The sequence below is a fragment of the Glycine max genome, chromosome 18 (genome assembly GCF_000004515.6).
Source record: "Glycine max cultivar Williams 82 chromosome 18, Glycine_max_v4.0, whole genome shotgun sequence".
Taxonomy (NCBI): Eukaryota; Viridiplantae; Streptophyta; class Magnoliopsida; order Fabales; family Fabaceae; genus Glycine; species Glycine max.
Genome location: NC_038254.2, coordinates 8,104,675 through 8,110,238, shown reverse-complemented (window position 1 = coordinate 8,110,238; position 5,564 = coordinate 8,104,675). Strand labels below are relative to the sequence as shown.

Here is a 5,564-nt window from a genome sequence, read left to right as displayed (position 1 = left end):
ATATATATTGACAAACCATTAGAAGAGAGAAGTATTAATGACAAGGATAATTTTAAAAAATATTATAAACATAAGACAAACTTATTAATATCAATTAAATTAGTCACTTTCTTTAATCTTGATGAATTAGATAATTAGATCTTATATATAAAAAGGAGAGAGTAAAAATTATACAATTGTATGGATTTCATCACTTCTTATTTAATGGACCTTACTCATGATTTTTTATTTTTAACAAATTTCAACCAATAAAAAAGTGTGCTAGAAAGTGTAATGCCAACACTCAACTTTGTGTGGTAATACTAATTTTAAGGGCTAACCATGATTAGGTTTGCTTTATGAAAGAAAAAGTAATGCTTCGTTTGGTCTCAAATATAAGAAAAAAAGTATTTTTCTTAGTCTCAAATATAAAAAAATTTCAACTAAATTTACTTTAGTTAATGTTATTATCTCTAAAGTGTCCTTCATTTATTTGAATTTTTTTTAATTATTTTTTTATTCCTAATACCATGTTTTGATGAAGGATAAGTTTAGAACAAATAGTTTTATTGAGATTGATTCAGTTAAATGTTATTAACTAACTTTTTAAATTAGTGCAAATAAGTATTTTTCTTTGGCAAATCCCAACTAGTTCCTTTAAGGCACTAGTTAAGGAACTTAAAGTAGTAATATTTTAATGGGAGACGAAAAATTGTGTTGCTCATGATCCTTTTTGTACTCTCTTATAATTTTTATACTAAATATATTTTCCTTTTAGTTTCTTAACTAGTGCTTTAAGGACAATCGTTTATTAAGACCTTTTTCTTATATTTGAGACTGGAGGAAGTATGAGTTTTATAAGTTTTTGTGCAATTGGTCCGAATTTAGAGTAAATTAAAATTAAACCCTAACTAGTCATATTCAATTATATATTGCTTATATTTGAATTTTTTTAAAATAAATCATCCTTTTTTCTTTTTAAGTTTTTATCTCCACTAATTGTTGATTTTTTATGATTTTAAACTTTATGTTAATGCAAGGTAAAAAAGATAAATTAGAGAATCAAACAAATTGTGATTTTTTCAAGCAAAGGAATATATTAGAGAATCAAATAAACTGTAATTGGATATTCAAATTTGAAGTTAAAAAAAGCACTCAAACCAATTTGAATCAAAATATTGGATTGATTTAGATTGTCTAGTTTATCAAGTCAATTTGATAAATTCTCATAAAATGAACATAATAAATGAAAAGAAAGAGAAAAAAAGTATAAAATGACCTAATTTGTTTGGTTTTCTTTTTCTTTTGTTACAATATTATACGTGTAAAGTAATCTATCAACTTTACCAATGAATAATTTTTGTTAAAGAATGTGATTTGTTCACCATTAGTGATTGTTTGATAAGAGAAAAAAATTAAAAAAGAATCTTCATTTTATATTTAATGGTGTAGAAAATAAAAAAAAAAGGATAGTTTTATATCGTCCGTCTTGGATGTTCCCTCTGCTTTCTCGGAAAATAAACAAAGCTTGAAAGATTGGCCGCTTGAATTGATATTGCATTGTATGGTTAACAAGTTGTACTTTCACTACTACAAAAAGCACAATCTACATCGGTTATTTTAAACATACTACGTCGGTTACACGACGTCGTTGTAGACCATGTCGTAAAAAACTAATGTGTCTATGACGACCGTCTTACAATGTACTGCGTATTCTAAGACGGTTTTAGGCTTCGACCGTCTTAGAATGTACTACATTCTAAGGTGGTTATCTGTACAGCCGTCTTAGAATGTAGTTTTTAAACAAATAATTTTTTTAATTTCATTTGTTTTTATTGAGGTATGACATATAAATCAGCTTCTGATGAGGTCTATAGAGCATTACATGCAACCTCAATCTGGTACCTTTTCAAACAAATTGCCACAGATATTGGGTTTCCTCATCTCTCCCCTAGCAGTTTACTATTAGAAAATATGCTTTCTACACCGGTTATTTATGACTTTCAACACCGATGTTGAAAGTACTGATGTTGATAGTATTATCGTTAACATCGGTTTTTTAAAAACCGATGTTAATGTAAAATTACCAACATCGGTTATATAAATAACCGATGTTGCTAATATGAATTACACCCAAAAAATATATATTAATGTTGAACGTTAACATCGGTTTTCTGTAAAAAAAACCGATGTTAACGAATGTGCTACTATTGACAGTTAACATCGGTTTTTCAAAAAACCGATGTTAACGAATGTGTTACTATTGACAATTAACATCTGTTTTTTCAAAAAACCGATGTTATTTTCAGGAATTTTTTTTAAATAATGTCTCTGTTTTTACAAAAAAAACCAAAATTTAACTTGTAAATTTAAAATCAAACCACACAGCACACAACATATATCATTTGCATTCTGCTTTCAAATAGGTTTTAGCAAAAAACTAGCTATCAACAAAGGTTATTCAATGTTAAGATGAAACAACAATTGTAAAAAATGTAATGCAAAGTATGTAAACTAATTAAGTAACCTAAAGTTACATAGTTGCTTAACATCCTATGTTTGATTTCTAACTTTTAAATAATACTGTGCCTACTGGATGCGAAGCGCCTTCAATCTCTCTGCTTCCAATGGTCTAACTTCATTAAAATACTGCATGATCAAATAAAAAATAAATTAATAATGTAATAACAATTATAAGAAAACCAACTTTGTTTGAAATAAACAATTACCGTCTCCCAATTATTCCTGAAAGATCCTAAGATTATCGTGAACATTCAGTGCATCACATAGTAGCCACATTCAGTGATTCCTTTTTTTCTATTACACTAAATACATAATGAAATTTGGATATTAATTAAATGTTAACTACAATTAGTGTACACACACATAAAATATATATAAGTAGAACTTTTATTTAAATCACGTACCTTAACAACAATCCACCTAGCAGCAGCCTTGGATTTAGGTTGTGGAGTATCATCAAGTCCTTTCAAAGCACTAGTGTTGAATATGAGGAACATTAAAATATTGATGTTGTTGAGTTATGCCAATGAAAATGTATTGAAAACAATACTGACCTGTTAATTATTCCCTTAAGGTAGTTGTCTGGCCTGTTATGTAAAGAACAAAACCAGACAACTAGGTTTTCCTTAGGCAGAATGACGTCCATTTGCCAGTGTCCGCTGCAGTAGAGACGAATATGGGTTATAGTAGTAGTATAGATTATTTCAATTCAATTGTTGTGTTTGACTTACCCATTCAGGTTCCAAGGTAAACATCTCGTTTTGAACTTTGTATCCAACTCTTGATGTAACTTCCGGATTCAAATTGTGATTGCCCAAATCTCTGAATGGACTGTGGCTCGAGGAATCCATACACATTAGAATTCCCCGCTCGCACACTTGTCTCATTCAGATGGTTGTGTTGTTAAGCCAAAGTTAATTATGTATAAATTTAAAACAATTACTTTGGTAATTAACAGTAATCTAAAATGACTTACAGAATCCACAACTGTATAACAGATATGCTGAGACATTGACCACCGTGTGCAATTTCAGAGAGATCTTCGTGCTTTATATACAATGGGAAGTTTTGATTAAACACCCCGAATATGGTAGCATCCCACATAACCTGGAGAGGCTTCAAAAACAGTTGTGTGATAGTCAATGTCATCAGGTACAGGGGATCATCGACCTCTTCATCCGGGCTTTCTGGAGGTTTTGCTGGAGACACAGCTGCCTGTTGATCAAACATAATTAATTAGCAAGTTTTGATTACAGTGAACAAATTAATTGAAAAAAAATAAACATATAATCAGAGTAAAATACCTGTTCTGATAAACGCTTCACAAGATGTGTTGGCCAAGCAAGGAAGGTGTTAAGTGCCTGCCCCACTAAGGTAACCTTGTCAATGGGTACAAGAACGAGAGTCTCTGCATCTTTAACCTCCTCAACACCAACCTTGACTTGGTCATGCAACAAAGGGATGTTGTGAACTGTTGTGGATCCCTCATAAAGTCTTCCTAGGGCAACCAGGCAGGAAGGATTTTCTTCAATGTATAGCCCGCATTTGTTTGAGTCACCCGTCCCTGGATCGTTCCTTGAGGGAGCAACACAACTCTCCTTTGTGCTGACACGAGGACCTGAGGGACCAACCTCTGGCTCTGGAGGTAGTGCAAGTCCCTGTGATTACATCTGAGATTGAAACTAGGACTGCATCTGGCTGAAGGATGCCATAAGCTTTCGAGTCACTTTTTATGTGATTGACTCCTCCAGTTGGTCTCGGATTTGTTGGGTCAGCTGTTCTAGGTCTTTAGGAGGCATGGAGAAAGAACTGCGGGACGTTCGTGAAGCCGATCCAAAGTATTGCTTTATGGTGACACTGGCTCCAACAGCACGAACACGGCCAGGGTGCTCTGGTCGCCAAATGACAGCAGTCTGGATATCCTGACGTCCATGGGGGATGAACGATCCCTGTGACGCCTTCTTGTCCAAAGAATCCTGTACTGAACACATATTTGTCCAAGGAATTCACAGAATACACAAAGATAATTACAATTATTAATTAAAAATGACTTACAATCCTGTCAGCTATTTCCTTTGCTGCCTCAGACGTCATCTGTCCAGTTTTCTTCGTGCGAGCCATCTTCCATTTCATGTGGCATCTGATGGGAGATGGAGGGTCAATGATGCCCTCAGTGCTTCCAGACTGGGCAGCTTCTTCCAGTCTTTTCTTTATCTTCTTAGCCATGAGCTTTTCTTCTAAATATTCATAACCCCCACGAGACAATATGTGGGGGGCAGTGTTTTGCTTCTGGGAGGCCTGTGTCTTTTTCCGCACATCTTGCAAAAGTTTAACATTAATGAAAATGATTATTACAATAAATTATAAGAAGTGATTTTGTTGTGGAAAACAACTAAAATGACAAAGTACATACCACCCATGAGGGGTCTCTGCAGGTCTGACAAAACTGGGCCCATTTCTCCTTGCTAATGCCATATTTTTCACAGACAATGTCGTCCACACCGTCCTTGTCGGCTGCAAGTGCCCATTTCCTAGTCAAGTCAGATTTAAACTGCCTCCAGCGCTCATCGACAATCTGAAGAATTTTCTTCTTTGTCCTACTGTCAGAAGCTTCAGGGATTTCAAATTCTGCCTAACAAACAATAAATTAGGTTTTATTGTAAGTAAATAACAAATTTAGACTATTAAAGAAAATAAATGAAGAAAACTCAAATACCTGAATATCCTCCCATATCAAATCCTTCTGAGCAGTAGGGACTTCCTTCCAGGTGTCATATGTCACGTCGACCTTATCACGAGCGACAATCCCCAAATATGTTCTTAATTTCTTCTTTTGGGTATCGTCGGCCTTGCCGGTAGCAAGATCGACGTTGACCACAGGTCTTTCTGCCCCAGGTAGTCTAGTGGCCAATGATCGTAGCCGTGTCGCCTTGCGTGTCCGCTTCAATGTAGATGGAGACACTGATGCGTCTGCAGGAGGAGGAGGAAGAGGAGGAGGAGGCGAGGCAGGTGGAGTAGCCATGGTCCTTTAAAGAGAAAAAGTTGAGTTAGTTAATATCATC

The 5,564-nt window shown here is 34.3% G+C and overlaps 1 long non-coding RNA gene across 1 annotated transcript; it reads right to left on the bottom strand.

The window, feature by feature from the left end:
- Positions 1 to 3,429: 3,429 nt before the first annotated feature.
- LOC121174036 (uncharacterized) lies at positions 3,430 to 4,437 on the bottom strand. Its single transcript, XR_005889724.1, has 2 exons — positions 3,807 to 4,437; positions 3,430 to 3,717 (listed from the first exon to the last, which is right to left on the bottom strand). It is a non-coding gene; the product is annotated as an uncharacterized lncRNA (long non-coding RNA).
- Between the last annotated feature and the right edge of the window lie 1,127 nt (positions 4,438 to 5,564).